This window comes from Phacochoerus africanus, chromosome 5, assembly GCF_016906955.1.
Source record: "Phacochoerus africanus isolate WHEZ1 chromosome 5, ROS_Pafr_v1, whole genome shotgun sequence".
Taxonomy (NCBI): domain Eukaryota; kingdom Metazoa; phylum Chordata; class Mammalia; order Artiodactyla; family Suidae; genus Phacochoerus; species Phacochoerus africanus.
In genome coordinates, this window is record NC_062548.1 from 48786194 (window position 1) to 48805686 (window position 19493).

At 47.0% G+C, this 19493-nt stretch overlaps 1 long non-coding RNA gene across 2 annotated transcripts in view; it reads left to right on the forward strand.

Moving 5' to 3' along the window:
• The window catches only part of LOC125127725 (uncharacterized), a 155954-nt gene that overhangs the window by 119789 nt on the left and 16672 nt on the right, over nucleotides 1–19493 (forward strand). For both annotated transcript variants that reach the window (XR_007135041.1, XR_007135040.1), the window contains 2 exons: nucleotides 6026–6125; nucleotides 17558–17791. This is a non-coding gene — a long non-coding RNA (uncharacterized LOC125127725). The remainder of the gene's footprint in view (nucleotides 1–6025; nucleotides 6126–17557; nucleotides 17792–19493) is intronic.

A 19493-nucleotide genomic window follows, 5' to 3' on the forward strand; every position in this document is an offset into this window, starting at 1 on the left:
GCGGCTGCTGTGGATGAGGTTCTGGCACTTTGGGACCCTTGGCCAGAACTCAGGGCTTTGTGATGGAGGTGAAATGATGCCTCCCTCCTGGGACTTCAGGACCTGAACTGATGCATCATGTCCTAAAGGCCCATCCACAGGGGGAGCAGCCCACTTTTGCCTGTTTTAGATGGACTTTCTTAAACCCAGGGCATTTCTGCATTTGGAGTTTCCTATTCAATTATTGCATCATCTCAGAAGAAAACTCTCTTCTAATTAGTGAAGCTTGGGCTGGGTGGATCACCCAGCACCTGCCGCACACACCGCAGTGCTTTGGAAGAATTCACTCCCAGGTATCCGGCTACTAAGATGAAGCAGCACCTGGAAGCAGCCCTCCATTTGTTGCTCAGAAAAACTGGCCCTTTCAGAGGGGATCTCTAGGTTGGCCCAGGACAGTAGCCACTTGGACGGGACCTGTTAAGATAACAGCTGATCCTTTGCACTGAATGATATTTGAGGCCCTAGGGGGCAAAGACATTTCCCCTCCTTGTACCCTCTGCTAGTTTCACTATCCTCCCTGTCTGAAGTCTAGGCAGCTTGGAGTATGTGCCTTCTAGCTCAAAACTGAAAATTTCAACTTGAAAAAAAAAAAGAGAGAGTGAGAAAAAAAACAAATATGAGATAACACTGACTAGACCATTGAGGCAGTCTGTTAACCGTCTTTTGCCTCCATGATTTCTCTTATAGCCGGAATGTCACACCTTCCTTGTCATCAATTTAACATGTTAACATTTTTTAATTAAAATTCAGTATCGTTGAACGGGTCGTAGAGTATGAGCAATGTTCTCTTTGTTCTAAAAATCCACATGTAATGAAGCTGCTATTCACACGGGGCTGCTTATTTAAAAAAATGATTTTCAACGAACAAAAATATGTGCATTTTCCCAGTGTGGGGTCCATCTGAGATGGGAAATCATAGCCCAGCCCCCGGGGGGTGTGGGGGCTGGGGGGGTGGTATTGTCAGATGTCAATTTGGGCTGATTGTTCCTGAGGCCATGTGACTGCTCTTCTTGGGTCCTGTGGTGCATGTTATAGACTGATGTCACTTTTTAGAGATCAATTATGAGATGGCTGTTGATAGATGAATGCACGTTGAGGTGAGGAGCCCAGCAAAGTTGCAGGAAAAGGCTTTAGAAGAGAGACGGTGGTGAGGGCGCCGAGCTGTGGTCCCCGTTGCCAGTGATGAAGGCCTCCTGCTCCAGAGACAACAAGCCTGAGAGGTCCCATTGGGAGCTCGAGCAAAGCCAATGCAGCTCTGGCAAAGGCCCACCGTGGGGATCACAAACCACTACAGGCTCTGGGTTTGGGGGTCGTTTTCAAAACCTGAGCCAACATGTAAAAATCTAGTGGCTTCTGGCTCTCTTTACAAAAAAAGAAAAAAAAAAGCAGAGGTTCTGGGCCCACAGTGTCTGAACCTCCCCATATCAACTCAGTACCACTGCTTATTTGCTGCCCACAAGTGGCCCTCACTCCTGCTGTTTTCTGCTGGGTCATGTGGGTCTCTGAGTTGTGGCCTCGCCCCTCGGGACAGGCAGGAGGAATATCTTTCTCCCTTTGGAGCACCTCATTCCCTACTGCCGGCCGTTCCTTGGTCACATCATCCTAGAGCCTCAGTTTTCCTGTCTCTGTAATGGGATCACAGTGTGACCTCTGGGGGTGGGGGAGGTGGTCAGTAAAAGCTCCCTCCCCTTGGCCCACACATCCTCAGGAGCCACTGGCATGTTTTCGGGAAGGAGGACCCCTGGACCCTCCATGTGCCTGCAGTCCACATGCCATCTTCCTCCTGAAAAGCCTGTTGGAGGAGCGAAGACAGAATTATTCAGAAACAAGGCATTTCCCAGCTGTGGGCTCCTCTCTGATGACAAAAGATTCACTTGGCCCAGATCGGAGGCGAGGCAAGAATTATGTGCTGCAGAAAGGCTGCTGGGAGCATCTTGGGTTTGTTTGTAACTAATCTCCAATAATTTAGATCTTTTTAACTCGTGGCAAATCCGCTTTCCTCGACAACGTCTGTGGTGAGCTGTCAGCAGTGTGTGTGGAGACCGGGGTGGGAGGTGGGGAGCTTTTTGTTTTCTCACCACCAAATCCATACTTACCCTCCAAGTTGAAATCTTATCATATTTAACTGGTTCCACATAAACAGATCTGTGTATATTTTCAGTAGTTTCAGCTGAAACCTGTTAAGAACAGATGTGCAGATGGTTGCCCGGCACTGATCCGTTGAAATGTATTTTTCCACGAGCAGCGTGTTCCTTCGGCCCTTCCTTAAGTGGTGAGAAGGAGGGGAAAGTGGGACCTTTAAGATGGATATTACATGCTTCTGAGGATTTGCACCCAGTGTTTGTCATGGGTTTTCCAACAGCAGTTTGGCACACGAGGCTGTGAGCACAGGGTGTGCAGAGCATATGGGGGTGGTGTTTGCCCGTGTGGCCAGGAGGATGGGCCGGTGGCTGCCGCCCACATGAGGGCCAGCCTTGCTCGGCTGCTGGGGAATCAGGCAGCACCTATGCAAAGGCCAGAGTAAGTTACCCATCTTTTTGACTCTTTAGTTTGTTTAAGCAGAAAAATAAAAGTGTGGGGGGGGGGGGTATAAAAAACTCTTACAACTCAACACCAAAGCCAAATAATCTGATTTAGAGGCAAAGATAGAGTTCTCCTTGTGGCTCACAGGCTTAAGGACCCGACATTGTCTCTGAGGATGCAGGTTCGATCCTTGGCCTTGCTCAGTGGGTTAAGGATCCAGTGTCCTAAGCCAGTTGCAAAAAGACAAATCCTGTATGATTCCACTTACCTGAGGTGCACAGAGTAGGCAAATTCGTAGAAACAGAAAGTAGCATGGTGGCTATCAGGTCTGGGGGAGGGGCAGGTGAGGAGTCACTGTTTAATAGGTATAGAGTTTCAGTTTTGCCAGATGAAAAAGCTCTGGAGATTGGTTGCATAACAATATTCATCTACTGAACACAGCTGGACTGTGAAAATAAAAACTGGGGCGTTCCCATTGTGGCTGATCAGGTTAAGAACCCAACTAGTATCCATGAGGATGTGGGTTCAATCCCTGGCCTTGCTCAGCGGGTTAAAGGATCTAGCATTGCCCTGAGCTTCGGTGTAGGTTACAGATGCAGCTCAGATCCCAAGTTGCTGCACCTGTGGCGCAGGCTGTCAGCCATGGCTCCAATTCCACCCCTAGCCTGGGGACTTCCATATGCCACTGGTGTGGCCCTAAAAAGACCAAAAAAAAAAAAAAAAAATCGCGGGAGAGAGAGCCTAATGACGATCCGGTGGATGGGGGAGAGGATTCTGTGAGCTAATGTACTCTGAGCAGAACTTGGTTTGAATTTCTGTTGTCAAGACTGCCCCTCTCTCGTCCCTCCAGCATCCCAGGTCCCTGTCACAGTCTCAAGGACTGTCCTCGTGGGCATCGTGCGCCTCTTAGCCTAGGCCTCTGGGGCACGGAGTCCTGCCCCACTGCCCTGCTTCTCCCATGGCTGGTAGATGAAGCCCCTGCTTCCTCATCTGCAGGCTTTCATCCCAGGAATTTGCCCTGCCTTGGAGGAGGGGGAGGGAGGACTTGGGTAGAGGGACATGATGGCAGATGAGTTTCAGGGGTTCACTGCCAGCTGCTTCCAGCTCCAGTTCCACTACCTACCTGGCCACGAGGCCCCAGTGAGCCATAGGTTAAAAAAAAAGGCGGGGGGGTGAGGCAGGGTTAGGCTTCTCAAGCTCTAAAGATTCCAGATCTTTGGGATGGGGTGGGGTGAGGCTCTAAGTTCTGTCCAGCCTGGTCCCCTCCACAAGGCACAGTGTCCGGCTGACTTTACAAACCTGAGTTTACTTGGAACCTAACAGGACATCCTGGGATATGAACACAAGTACTTCTGTGTTTTCACAAGAGCTGGGCCCCAAGGACGGTGCCCTCAGGGCTCTGAGAGCAGCTAGAGGCTCAGAGGCAGGAGACAAAGCCCTGGCAGAGCCGTCTTTAGCAAGGTGGGCATTTCTGCCACCTGATAGGCGGGGACCCTCCTGGAAGGACCTGGGCTCATCTGAGCAGAAAGGTGAGCAACTGGCTTGGGAGGTAGAACCAGATTTCCAAGGCCAGGTGGTACCACATTTTAATGAGGAGGTAAAAATAAAATCAGAGCCTTTGTTAACACTTCACAGAGGTGAAAAGAGCCCATTTGGTTCCCAGTTACTGCCCCTCCTGGCCCCAGGCAGAGAATCCCCTTATCCTAACTCAGGACAAGATGCCAAGGGCATCTTGGGCTGGCTGAGAGTGGCAGGAAGCTCCCTGCTAGGGGGCGGGAAGGGTGCTGCTTTCAGGATCCCCACCTCTGATCTGTTTAGGAGATGGTTCTAGGGATTCCTGCTTGTTGGTGACCATCTTGATCTCCAAGCTTTTCACAGCCCTTCTGCATTTCTTTCCCCTGATGATTTTCTTGCTAGCTATTTTTGTTCAGAACGCTCAAAAGCCTTGATTTCTAGGACTAATTCTGGACTTGACAGGAGCAAAAATCAATAGCTCCAAACTTAGTTCCAGTGTTCATTGGACTCAAGCTGGTTTGGGGCTACACCACGGAGCTCCAGCCAGAAACGGGCTGAAATCTCTGAAATCTCGCCACACACCCAGGAGACATGAGTGCACTTAGCCAGGGAGCAAGATGCCGCTGTCCCCTCCCCCCCATTCAGTTTCAGTCCCTCGCTGCCCCTCCAGAATAGAGACCCCAAGTGAGCTGGTCACGCTCTTCCCCTCTGCCTCCATCTATTCCAGACTGCTTCTGGATTCTCCTTCTTTGCTCATGTAGCTCCTAACCCCACATCCACCAGGTTTTCAGAATCTGCGCTTAATACTCGCACATCACTCGGGTTTCCAAATATTGTCTTTATCAATACAGTGGTGTTTCCCTAAAATGACTGACAGCTCCGTGACCTCTCTTTTCAGCCACAAATGAAAGAGGACTTAAAAGATGTGTGTGTGCGCGTGTGCATGCACTTGAGTGCACGCCTAATGCACGTGCTCCTATGGAACCTAGGATAAATTACAGAGAATGGCAATGTCATAGTTGCAAAAAGGTATCCAGGGCATCGCCCGTTAGGAGCTACATTGTGTTCAAAGCTGAGATACTCAAGCAGAATAACAGGCCTTTGTGCTGGAAAGCAGTCAGCTGTAGCAATGACTAATAATATAGTTGAGGATCTGTTCACATTTTTCCCCTTTTGTGCCTATTTTCATAAGTTAATAACTCAAGCATGAAATTGTTTCAGGCTGAAAACTGGTGGTGAGAGCAAGGCAAACAGTGTGGGAAACAACTTTGTGTTGTTGTTCTTACTTAATTTAGTTTGGCTGTTTTGAAGTTAGGGGAGCAGAAATGTCCAGGCGAGTTTTCTCCAGCGAGGAGTACTTGTGAAGCCCAAAGAAGTTTTTGGGATCATGTTCTATAAAGCACATCTTTTCATGACCCCAAGCAGAAGTTTCTCTTCATACATATGTGTGCTTCTGTTTGGTACAGGTCGGGATTGTTGGGGCGGGGTGGTGGTTTGGCTGAAATTGCATCAGAATGTTATAAATGACCATCCTGGACTCATCTGCCTTCAACTAGAAAATGACTATCCCAAGTCAGAGCCTGGTGAGCCAGCACACAGCTGCCATAGACAGTACAGCAGTAGTAAAACTGGCTTCTTTCTGGGTCTTAGTGAATTCTGGAGGAATGAAAGGAACAAAAACAAGATGAGCAATGGGCATACCTCTCATTCCTCCAGGAGCCAGATTAACTGAGATTTACCGTCCATAGAATCAGAAAGTCCAACTGGAGGACACCAGATTTCCCACAAGTCTTTAAAATCATTTTCTTTTCTTGGGTCAGGAGACTGAACATTACAGAAAAGTATAGAAAGCCGCTTAACTACCCACATTCCAGAATTAACAAAGGTTAGCATTTTGTAATGATTCAAATAATTCTAATAAAGTTGTTCCCTTTCCTTTATTTCATAGATGGGTGAAGTGAGGAGCAGGAGGGGACCGACACGACAGAGGTGTGCAGCCTCCAGCATCTCCTCCTTTGTGAACTGGATCCCCCCAAGGAGACTACGAGGTGGGTAAGACCAGCGTCACTGTCCCGCTTCCTAGATGAAGGACTTGGGGCCCCCAGTGGATGTGGATGAGAGTGTCTCTGGTCTGAGCTCTGTGCTGGGCTCAGGGGACAGAAGACAAAGCCCAAAGCAGCCCTGATCCCTGCCCGAGGGAGGGGTGCAGAGAGTGCCTGCGTGGAGGGGAAGCGATTCCTTGATGCCAGAGTCAGCTTCACCAGGCTCCTAATCCAAAGGCAAGCCAGCTAATACTTAGGGAGACACTGCAGAGACCTCTGGGCCCCTCATAGGGTATTTTTATTTTTTATTTTATTTTTTTTGTCTTTTTTGTTGTTGTTGTTGCTATTTCTTGGGCCGCTCCCGCGGCATATGGAGGTTCCCAGGCTAGGGGTTGAATCGGAGCTGTAGCCACCGGCCTACGCCAGAGCCACAGCAACGCGGGACCCGAGCCGGGTCTGCAACCTACACCACAGCTCACGGCAACGCCTGATCGTTAACCCACTGAGCAAGGGCAGGGACCGAACCCGCAACCTCATGGTTCCCAGTCGGATTCGTTAACCACTGTGCCACCACGGGAACTCCCTCATAGGGTATTTTTAAATCAAGGACTCAATTATGGATCACTGCCAAAGAAAAACAAAATATCCTGCCACCCTGGGAGATGAAGTGATGGTTTTTATTTTTACTAGTAGATTGTTCCATTTATAAATCTTTGATAAATCCTTTTGCCCAGCCACACAGCATCTGAAGCTCTCCAGAATTTACAAAAAATAAAAACGTGAAATCTGACAAAGGAATGAGAGCTGGCCTTCCGTGCATCCCAGAGCTTCAGAGCTTCTCAGGCTACAGCTCTGTGCGTTGCATCTGTTAAGCCCCTGCTGGGTTGCATCATATTTTGCAAAGCCACACGTGCTCTCTGAGGGCGACAGGAGCTAGCTCCCGTCCACCAGCTGGAATCTCAGAGAGCGCAGTCTCTAAAAATACCCAACTCTGCAGACTCACGTGGGGCCCAGGGGGCTTCTAGATTGACAGGTCCCTTTAAGCAAAAACGTGGGTTTAAAAACAAAAATCAGCAAGTCTTTTCCGCATTGATTGATTTTAGCTCCGGAGAGTTTTCGCTGGTCATTTTCGGAGTAATGGAAACTCCCCGGAATTATTTTAGGAAAAGTTAAAACGGGGCAAAGTGGAGCCAGCAGCCAGGCTTTGTCAGGGTCTGGGGCATCTCCAGCGAGCGAGACGGAAGCCCAGCTTCACCGTGGCCAAGGTCACGGAGGGCGAGGCTGCGCCAGAACCTCTGCGCTGTGGGGCACCGACGGGAACGCGCTCGGCCGGCAGGTCAGAGGAGCTGCGCGCCTGCCCCTTCCATCCTAGCGCGGAGGCTTCCTCCCCCCGGGCATCCCCGGAGGGCAGGGGCCTGGTATGGAACTTTATGGTTGCTACATGTAAGGGAGAAAACCGTGTCCAGATCCCCCGAAATGCACACAGCCGTGGGTGCGCAAGGTGGCACAACCGGATGTGTGTGAATTGTTTCCCCAGCGATATACAGAATGAGGTTTTTTTGGGGAAATACCTCCTCCTAGTCTCATCGCTTCCAAAGACAGAAAAACCACAGGGTTCCTGGTAGAAGGGCGTTGGCTTTATCAGCTCAGATCAGGTCCTTCCTGGCCTCAGCCCCGCAGTAGAGACACAGTCAGACAGAAACGCACAGCTCAGGTGCTGACACACATCCAGAGCTGTGTTCAATCCTCAAAACGCCGTTCGGAAGAGGTTGGTGAGTCGCGGTGGCTTCTGCTTCTCTTTCGTTTAGTTGGGCACTGTGCCGAATTTGAAGTCATCTGAATCCAAGGACAAGCCAAAAAAAAAAACCCACAACCGGGTCGGTCCTGAACACATCATACTAACTTCATAATCTGGTGCCTCCAAGAAAACTCCATCAGAGAGATTGTTTCTAAGGTAGATCCACTCCAGATTGCTTGGCACAAGAAGCTCACTACTGCTGGAGGTGGCCTTATGTGACACTGGAAAGCTAGCTTTACCATGGCCCTGTGGAGTGGCAGTTGGGCAGGGAAGAAATTCAGACAGTTCCTCCAATGGATTCTTTGGACAGGATTTGAAAAGATCTGGTCAATGATTGATCATCCCATCATTTCTGTAAAACCCAGGAGCCATGTGTGAGAATTCCAGTTGCTCCCCATCCTGGCCAGAACTTACTGCCATCAGTCTTTTCTGTCCTAGTCATTCTAATGGGTGCATAGTAAGATCTTTAAAATTGTTGCCCATTTTTAACTGGGTTGTTTGTTTTCTTATTATTGAATTTTAGGATTTCTTTATATATTATGGACATAAGCCTCTTAGTAGACCTATGTTTTGCAAATGTTTTCCCTCAGACTATGTCTTTTCCTTTTCTTAACAGTGGCTTTTTGTTTTCAATCTTGAAGAAGCCCAATTTATCATTTTCTTCTTTTACAAATTATGCTTTTGGCATTGCATCTAAGAAATCTTTGCCTAGCCCAAGGTCATGAAGCTTTTCTTCTAGAAGCTATAGATATTTCATTCTGTGATGATTCATTTTTAGTTAATTTTTGTAAATGATACAAGGTACAGAGCTAATGTCACTTTTTTGGCCTGTGAATATCCCAGTGTCCCCTCAGCATTTGTTGAAAAGATGATCACTTCTCCACTGCATTGCTTTGCACCTTTGTTAAAACGAAGTTTTCCGTGTATGAGTGAGTCGATATTTGGATTTACTTTTGATTCTGAAGTTCCATTGGTGTTTGTGCTTATCTTTATTCCACTGTCCTGATAATTGTAGCTTTGTAATAAGTTATGAAATCATGTGATGGAAATTCTTCAACTTTTGCTTTTACAAAGTTGTTTTGATGACTCTAAGTCCTCTGCATTTCCGTAGGAATTTCAGAATCAGCTTGTCCATTTCTACCAAAAACCCTGCTGAAATTTTGATCAGAATTACATTGAATCTATAGATCAATTTTGTGAGAATTTATACCTTAAAAATATTGAGCCTTCTGGAGTTTCCATCATGGCTCAGTGGAAACGAATCTGAGTAGCATCCATGAAGATGCAGGTTCGATCCCTGGCCTTGCTTGGTGGGTTAAGGATTTGGTGTTGCCGTGAGCTGTGGTGTAGGTCATAGACGTGGCTTGGATCCTGTGTTCCTGTGACTGTGGTGTAGGCTGGCACCTGCAGCTCCAGTTTGACCCCTATCCTGGGAACTTCCCACGAGTGTGGCTCTAAAAAGACAAAGTATATATATATTGAGCCTTCTAACCCATGAACACAGCATCTGATTTATTTAGGTTCTCTTTAATTTCTCTCAGCAACATTGTAAAATTTTTGATGCATAGATACTGTCCATCTTTCGTCAGATTTATCCTAAATATTTTATACGTTTTGATAGTATTGTATTAAAATTTCAATTTTCCTGTTGTACGTTGCAAGCATACAAAAATACAATTGACTTCTTTTGTACATTAATCTTTTATCCTGTGTCTTTACTAAAGTCACTTTTTACATTCTAGTAGCTTTTTGTTGCTATAGGATTTTCTACATAGATTTTCATGTCATCTGAAAATAAGGAACGACAGCTTTACTTTTGTACCATTCTGGATTTTTAAATTTCTTATTTCTTGCCATATTGCAGCGGATTAAATCTTCAGTACAATGTAGAATAGACTCTGTGAGAGTTTCTGATTTTAGGAGGAAAGTATTCAGTCTCTCTTTCATCGTTATTAGTCTATTTCATCAACATTAAAGATGTTAGCTGTTAGTTTTTAGTAGATTCCCCTTAACAGATCGAGAAAGTGCCCATCTCTCCTTAGTTTGCTGAAATTTTCTAGCAGGAATATTTGTCGTATTTTATTAAATGGCTTTTTGTAAACTTATGTAGTTTCCAAGTGTCTCATTTCTAAGTTTGTCACGTACAGAACACATCTCTTTTTACATTCCTTTACTTTACCTGATTATAACGTAATTGTCTTCAAGATTTTTCTTCTACATACATTTAGAATCACTTTAGCCGTGTTATAGTTTTTGCCTCAACCATCAACATATTTTGGAGAAATTCAGAGGAAAAGGAAAATCCATTGTATTTACCAATATTACCAATATTGGGTATTGTGTTGTTTAATGTGTTGTTTCTTGTGCTTATTGTGTTGTTTCTTCCGTAAGGAGGTTCCCGTAGCCTTTCTTTCATTGTTTCTTTTCTGTTTAGGAAACTTCTTATAGCCATTCTTATTGGTATATCTGCTAGTAACAAATATTCTTAGATTTCTTTTTCTGAAAGTATCTTCATCTGCCATTCATTTCTGAAGAATCCTTTGCTGGAAAGGTCCGTTCAGCTGAATATAGGATTCTGAGTCAGCCGTTCTTCTCTTTCAGCACTTAAAAGTACTCTGGCCTCCATGGATTCTAATGCAAATTTGCTGTCATTCAAAAATATTTCCCCATAGGTTGTGTCATTTCTCTCTATTTTAGATACATGTACATATTCTTTTTGTTTTTCTAGAGTTTGACTATGCTGTGCCTTGATATAGATTTCTTTAGGTTTATTCTGTTTGAAGTTTACTCAGCTTCTTATATCTGTGTGTTTATGGTTTTGTTTTTGCAAAATGTTGAGTGCTTTAAGCCCATATTTGAGTAATTTCTCAGTTCTGCCCTCTTTTCCTTTCCTTCCAGAATGCCCATGTTACAGAAGTTGGATCTTTTGTTATAGCCCCTGAGGCTCTGTTCCTTTTTTTTTTTTTTCCCCTCACAACCCATTTTCTTCTCTCTGTTGTCCAGGTTGGATATTAAATGCTGTCCTAGCCTCCCATTCACTGTGTTCTTCTATTTTGCTAGGGGGTGCCTCCCTTCAGGTCAGTTTTTTTGGTTGCTGTTGTTATGAGTGTATTTTCCAGTTATAAAATTGCCATTTAGTGCTTTATATTTTCTCTCTCTTGCCTGGGACTTCCTACTTTTTATTTCCAGAGTATTTGTCATTGTTCTTTGAAGCATTTTAATGGTGGTTGCTTTAAAATATTTCTCAGATAATTCTAGCATCTGTCATCTTGCTGTTAACATCTGTTAATGGGCTCCCTTCATTCAGTTTGAGATTGTCCTGGTTCTTGGCATGATGAGCAAAATTCTACTGAAACCTTCACATTTAGGATATTATGTTATCAGACCTCATATCTTATTTGAATCTGTTTTCACTATCTTCCTCTGACACTGTAGAGGAAAGTGGGGGGCAGCAAGGAGTTGCCTCATTACTGCCAGGGGTGGGGTGGTAGAAGTCTGGATCCCGCCCCCCCACACCACCCCCGCTTGGCCTCTGTTGACACTGGAGGATGGCGGGTGGTCTCCATCCTACTGCTGGGTGGGGGGTAGAAGTTCTGGCTTCCCAACAGGCCTCCACTGGTAGCTCCCCCATGTGGCGGTGTCTGAGTGCCTCACCTGGCCTTGTCACCACCACCAAGAGGTAAAGCTAGTCCTGGTTCTCTACTGGACCTCCTGATACCACCCTTGCTGGTGGGGAAGGAGCTCTTCTGGTGCCATGTGGGAAGCCATGTGGGGATGGGAGTCCAGGTCCCCCCATGAGGTCTCTGCTGACACAGGAGACGTTCATTATCCCTTTTGGGTAAGGATGAAAATTTCAGCTCCCTAGCTCAGCCTTCTCAAACATCACCCCAGGTGGGAGGCCGTAGGGTCGGTGGGGCACCTAGTTACAGCCTAATGAGGGTGAACTTCAGGATTTTGCTTTGGGAGGTGGGCCCGCAGTATTTTCCATGGTGCCTGGCTCACATGGACCAGCTGTTGCCTAAAACCTTTCTTTCTTGCGGGGCTGCTTGCTCCAGACCCTGGGCTATAGAGAGCAGGCTTCATGGGGTTTCTTCTTCATCTGCTCTCTTTTGGCATTTCTGAGTTCCTGGCTTCTTCTGGGCCTCGTCTGGGATACAGGCGACAAAAAGAAACCAGAGTTCTCACTACTTTGTTCTACGAGTTCCAAGGTCCCTGTCGGTCCGTCTTCTGTCCACCTTCCAGAATCGTCTTATGTTTGTTCTGTATAGAATGTCCAGGGTTTTGTTTGTTTTGGTTTTTGGTTTTTGGTTTTAGGGGGAGGAAGCAGGAGGAAGGGATAAGTCTGTCTGTTCTGACTTCCTCGGAGTGAAAGTTCTCATCTCACTTTGGGGATGCATTTCAAAGTAAGTTGCAAATAGTCACCCTTTAATACCTCAGCCTGAATTACAGTTCAGTATTTATAGACATCTTTCTTTTTTAATGTAAAAACCATGCATTCATTCCAATGCACGCATCATCAGTGGACCATTTGATGAGTGTAACCCGCCCTCTATCAAGATACAGAGCTGGCCCATCACCTGAGAAGCTCCCTCATCCTTTTCCCCAGTCAATCCCTGTATTCCCCTAGAGGCAAACATTGTTTTTGTTAACATCCTGGATTAGTTTTCTTTGTTCCAGAATGTCACATGAAAGGAAGCATGCATCAGACACTCCTGATGCTTTCTTCTCTCTACATAATGTTTTGAGATCTATCTGTATTTTGTCTTCCATTCCTTCTTCCCGTGGAGCTGGATTCCATTGCACAAATATATGGATGGGTGTTGACCCATCCTCCTATTGATGGAGACCCAGACCTCTTTCCAGGCTTTGACAGATCCAAGTAAAACAAAGGAGAGCCCTTTTAATTGGGAGCATTTCTGAAATGATCTGAACAAACCTGCCCTGGGATGAGCAGGGATGACTCAGACCTCTGCCCAGCGTAGCTGGCATTCTGCTAGGGACAGGGAGACACAACGAACTAAATAAGAAGTAGCCAAATGACATAGGCTAGCAGTGCATGCTAGGAAGGAAGGATAAAGCTAGGTCCATGGGTGGGGCTGACAGGTGGCCCAAGGGTAGGTAGGGTGTCATTTGAGCTCTGAAGGCAAAGGGAGGACTTAGGGGAAGGCAGGGAGGATTCTTGGAGAAGGTGAGGTTGGAAGACCCAAGGACCTTTTTAAAAGTCTGTGTCTTTAAAGCTCCTTCATGCCTGGCAATTTATGCACTTCAGAAGTGTCTTCCTGAAGCTCCTGCCATGGCACAGTGGGATTGGTGGCATCTTGGGAGGGGATGGCATCACTGGGGTGAGGGTTTGACCCAGCACAGAGGTTAAGGATCCAATGTTGCCACAGCTGTGGCTTAGGTCTCGACTGTGGTTTGGTTCTGATTCTTGGCCAGGGGAACTTCTATATGCCATGGGGCAACCAAAAAAAAAAAAAAAGAAAGAAAGAAAGAAATGTCTTCCCTGTCATTCTAAAGGGTGGGGAGACCTAAGCCTCTGAGATGGGCCAGCTGGCCAAGATGCCACAGGAACTCCTCAGCGTCCAGATTAGGGGTCTGTGCCCACCTCCCAAGTGTGGGTGGACCAGCCTTCTCCTTGGCTTCCTGAGGGGGAGGCCTCACCCCCACAACCCCCCTGCCCGCCCCCTCCGCACTCCTGCAGGTGCTTCCCCAGGAAATGCTAATGTGGAGACAGAAGCCACTGCTGAGCTGTGGGGTCCGGGGCTTCCTGGTTCGTGTGTCCTTGAGCAAGCCGGGTGGGGGGAGACTCAAAGTCAGGACAGAGTGAACCTGGTGGTGGGACAGCCACCCACACACACTCCTCCCTTGTCACTTTTGTCACCAGCACACCCTCAGCAGAGCTGCCGCTGGCCCTTTTTCTGTTTTATCTTGTTTAACTCTCACACCCGCCCTTGTGGGTAGATGCTCTCTTCTTGCTGATGGGAACCTGAAGACAGGCTTTTGTGGGGGCTAAAGCATAATTCTAAGCTGGATCTGTCCCATCCTAACTGGGTGCTTTTAGCCACTCTGTTTTATTGTTTACTGAATTCTGAACAGAAGGAACAGGTGCCCTTTGGGGATGTGAGTTTACAGAGATCGGAGGGAGGGAGGTGGAAAAAGGCTAAAGGCTCTTTCCTGGGGATGAGGGGGGTGGGCTGGACCTGCCAGGGTCTGAGAGAAGCCTCGTGGGGATGTCTGTGTGGAGGCGGGAGAACCGGGAGTTTGATGGGAAGAAGCTGGGATACAAGCCCAAACTCCACACTGATCCCACCCATGGTGGCGGGATTTAGGGCAAATTCTTTAAACCCTCCAGGCTTCCACTTCCACATCTGTGAAATGGGGGCCTACTAGCATCTCCCTGGGATGTCGCTGGGTGGATCCAGTGAGGCCATGCATGTAAAGTGCTTATATGGTGCCAGAATCACAGTAGATGCCAAGAAACTCTGGCTGGTTTGCTATTCTCTGCAGAGTGGCTGCACTGCCCATGTGGAAGCTTTAGATGAAGGGATGGACAACAGTGGGGTGCAGGGGTGGGGGCACATCTTAGTCAGGAGTCTGAGGCTGGCAGAACCTGTGCTTCCTGCGTCCATCAGAGGGGCAAGTGACCTCTGGGATGTCTTCCAACCTGGAGACCTCATTTCCTGTCCTTGTCGCGGTATCAGTGGTGGCTCCCGCATGGGAGGGAGCAGCAGCTTCTGTTGGTTCCTGGATGCCCCATCTGTGGTCTTTGGGGATGTGTTTATCCCCCTCAGAAGGAAGTGGACAGGTGAGGAGGTGGACTGGGCTTTCCAAACACTGGCCTGTGTGCCTGCTGCGGGGTTAGGGCATGCTGTGTGCTCACTGCTCCAAGGAGATGTATTTTGCAAACTTGTTATAAACAGATTACATTTCTTACCCTAATGTAGCTGTTGGCTACTTGCCCATGAATTTTAGCGTCCAGGAGAAAAACAACTGCTTGAGCCGAGTGCTGGGTACTTTTACTTTCCATGCGGTACTCAGGGCTTCTTGGAGTCCCCTTCACCCCAACACACACACACATGCACACATGTGTGCATACACATGCACATGCATCATGCTCGTACACATGTGCACAGGCATGCACGTGCATACATACTGGCCTTTGTGTAGACAGGTGATCCTATGGGCCATTGATCCCCTTCTCCTGCTCAGATGCTCCTCCATCCATAGTGTGTATCTGGGGATTCAGGGCCTGCTAACCGGACTGTGGCTATATTTTGACTTTTTAGGAAAAGCCTCTCCCCATACATCTTCATGTTTAACAAGCTCACTTTAGTTTCCAAACTCCTCTTCCCCCTCTTATAAATACTTTAATAGTCCATGCGGATTACTGTCCAACCTGCCTTTTACAAGGGGAGGCTGTGGCCCAGAGAAGGGAGGTCATTTCCCCAAGGTCCCCAGCAGGGCAGCGTCCCCCAGGACCCCACCCCTACCCCGCGCGCGCTCACGCGCGCGCACACACACACAAACCACAACGCCATCACCGTGAGGAAACCCTTCCAGCCACCTGGCCCATCTCCAGAGCCCAGAGCTGATCAGAAATGATGGCTGGGTATCTGAGACCAGCCAGCCAGACACAGAGGTGTCCTGGACAGCCTGGGCTCCTTCCTGTCAACCTTCATGTGAGTGATTTTGAGAGAGAAACTCAGGTGCGGGTTCGCACCAAGCTCTCGCGTTGCCCTCTCCAATGGCCACAGGCCCCCTTCCCCTCCTGTCCACGAAGGAGGTCCCTCCTTCTCCCCCACTCCTTCTCTCTCCATCTCTCCCAATCCTTCCTTTCTGCCTCCCTCCTCTTGTCTTTAAGCAGAGATGCTGGCAGCTGTGCTTCCTGCCCAGCATCCTTTCCCTACAAGATCTTTTGAGTCAGAAATGTGGGCACAGAACAAACACCCAGACTGGGCCCCTCAGGGGCCCAAAATCAAAGGTGCAGGAAACAACTCTGTTTCCTTGTCCTCTGACAGGTTGGCCAATGTCTCGCCAGGCTGAGCCTCTGCCTGAGGAAACAGCCCTGTTGGCCATGCCAGGCACCCAGATGTTCTGATCTTGCATGGCAGGTGGCCAGTTTCTCTAGGCCTTTCCTTGTGTAAGATGTCTGCTGACGGGGCAGGGGGTGCTAGTCAGACCACGAAGCGGACGTGTGCAGCTGCCAGGGGATGCCCGCACCTGCCTGGCATCCACAGAGACACGGTGCACACGAGCACAATAACACGTGCCATCAATGACACATGTGCATGCATTCACACACATGCACAGGTGCACAGGTGCACACCCACAGCTGCGTGCGCGCACGCGCACACACACACACAGGCTCATCCACAGAGGGGGAGCTCCAGACCTCTTACTCAGCACTTCCTTAACTTGTCTAAGAACAGTCAGACAAATATATGATATCACTTATATGTAGAATCTTAAAAAAAAAGAGACACAATTATACTTATTTCCAAAACAAGAAACAGACTCACAGGCATAGAAAAAAAACATGATTTCTAAAGAGTAAAGTGGATGGGAGGAGAGAAAAATTAAGAGGTTGGGATTAACAGACACTACTATATATAAAATAGGTAACCAGCAAGGACCTACTGTATAGCACAGGGAACTCCACTCAGTACTTTATAACAACCTATAAAGGAAAAGAGTCTGAAAAGTGTGTGTGTGTGTGTGTGTGTATGTGCATGTAACTGAATCACTGAGCTGTACACCTGAAACTAACACAACATTATAAATCAACCATACTCCAATTTTTAAAATGATATAAGCAAAAAAACTTGCCCAGCCAAAAATAAATAAATGTAAAAAAATGAAAGTCTCTGTCTGATGGTTTGTAAGAGTGACCAGTCTCTCCAAGGTTCTCCCCTGGACTCACCTGACAGCAACCTCGCGTTTTGTGGGGCCTAGGAAGCCTGGAGCAGATGCAAACCCTTCCTGGGGGGTCAAGACAGCCTTCGATACCTGAGCATATCCTTGGGCAGTCAGGCAGGCCTTCGAGGACCAAGAAGACACTGGTCCTTCCCCGGGTGACAGCTAGGGGATCAATCTCCTGTCAGCCCCTCTGTGGAATGAGTCTGTTCTGCACTCTGGGCCCTGGTGCCAGGAGCCCAGGGGCCAAGTGTCAAGCTGGGCCCACCAGAAGCCTGGCACCAGGTCGTCACCCACAGCTGCTGGGATTTAGAAAACAGACTCTGAGCCAGAACTGAGTGTGGTGACAACGTGACAGAGCCAAGAGCCACAGGGCATGCCCTGCCCCTGGCATAAGCTGGGGAGCCTGTGATGGGCTCACCCTTGCTCAGGGTCCAGCATCTGTGAGCCTTTGTAATTGGGGTGGAGTGAAAAGAACAAATTGTCGAGTTTTATTTGAAACTTGCCCTGAGGAGAGGTCAGATCAGGGGGCCTGGAGCTGTTGCTGGTGCCCTGGTCATGGACTTGATCACCATCCATGAGCTCCCCTCCCCCAGGGGTACCTAAGCAACTGTGACATTTTAATTATTAACTTCAGATTTAAAACATGTTCTCTGCCTGCCTCCAAAAGGATTTTTGAGAGGCTACAGGATTCGGCACTAATGCGAACTAATTAATTCACAATTAGATGAAAACTTCTGAGCCCGGGAGCGAGTGGCCAGCAGGTTGCAGACGTCAGGTGATGGCCACCAGCCATCATGGAACACGCCCCCACAAGACACACAGCAGAGGTGCCACCTGGACCTCCCACCCTGTCATCTCAATGCCTTGGACCCCTGGCCAGGAGACGTGGGGATGGCACCCACCTGGGCACCCAGCTACTCATTTGCTGTCTCACCAATGAGGAGAAAGAAGAACACAGGTATCTTACTTTTTAAATGTTAAACTTTGCTGTAGAGGAAAAATTGAGACCACATTGTAAATCAGCTACCCTCTATTAGAAAATTAAAAAGAATTTTCTAGTAGCCAAAAAGGTAAAATTAATGTAATTATATATTTTATTTAATCCAATATATTATAGTAGTATCGTTTTGATATGTAATCAATCACAAATTACTAATGGGATTTTTAAAAAGTATCTTTAATCAATAACCCTTGCACATGGTACAAGATGTCACAGATTCAAATTCTGTGGAAAAGAGTCTCCTCCATCTCAGCCTGACCCCTGGTACCCCCAGAGGCAGCCATCACTGTCAGCTTCCTAGGGATCCTATGCAGTTTATCTTTGCACAAACTATAGCTTTATTTTGTAGGGATAGCATATGTTCTACTGTTTATGTCACTAGTTGCAGAATGTTAGACATTCGGGTTGTATCACGTCTTTTTTTTTTTTTTTTTTTTTTCTTTTTAGGGCTGCACCCATGGCATATGGAAGTTCCCAGGTTAGGGGTCTAATCAGTGCTGTAGCTGCTGGCCTACACCATAGCCACAGCAACATGGAATCCAAGCAGAGTCTGTGACCTATACCACAGCTCAAGGCAACGCCAGATCCTTAACCCACTGAACGAGGCCAGGGATTGAACCTTCGTCCTCATGGGTACTAGTCAGGTTGGTTAATCACTGAGCCACAACGGGAACTCCTGTGTCCTGTCTTTGGCAAATACAAGCGAGGCTTCTTAAATATCCCTCTATGTGCAGATATAAGAATATCTGTACATGAACTCTTAGAAGCAGGGGTCCCAGCCAGATAAAGAGATAAGTGCATTTATAGTTTTGTTAGATGTTGCAAAATTGATCTCCATCTAAACTGTACTCTACAAACACTAGGAGAACTAGAAGTGCCTGTTTCCAAACATCTTTTTGAACATGGCATTGTGATCATGCTGGACCATCTGAGGGAGTTCCCATTGTGTTCAGTGGGTTAAGAACCTGACTAGTATTCACGAGGATGTTGTTCGATCCCTGGCCTGGCTCAGTGGGTTGCCTCAAACTACAGTGTAGGTCACAGATTCGACTGGAATCCTGCATTGCTGTGGCTGTGGCACAGGCTGGCAGCTGCAGCTCTGATTCGACCTCTAGCCTGGGAACTTCCATATGCCATGGGTGCAGCCCTAAAAGAGAACCAAAAAATAAGAAGAAGAAAAATTTGAACCATCTGAAAGATGAAAAATTGTATCTTGGGGGAAATGTGAATTGAGTTTTTCTTTCTGTGAATGATGTTGAGTGTTTCTGCAAATGTTTTAGGGCCGTATGTATTCCCACTCCTGTGTTTTATCTGTTCACATCCTTTGCCCTTTTTCTTCTATTTAACTTTTGGTCTTTTATTGATTTAGAAGACTCTATATATGAGGGCTGTTTGTGCTGTCTGTGATATTACTTAAAATAGTTTTTTGCAGTTTGACATGTGCATTTTGAGTTTGTCTGTGGTAGCTATGGCCATGCAGAAAAAACTTGATTTTTATTTATGTAGTTATTTTCATCAAATGTTTCCCCTTTTTGGTTTTGCATTTGGGGCTTATGCTAACAAAGTATTCCTCCCTCCGGAATGAAGAAATTATTATTATTTTCTTTTAGTACTTTTATGATTTCTTTTTTTACATTTAAATATTCGATCTGTGTAGATT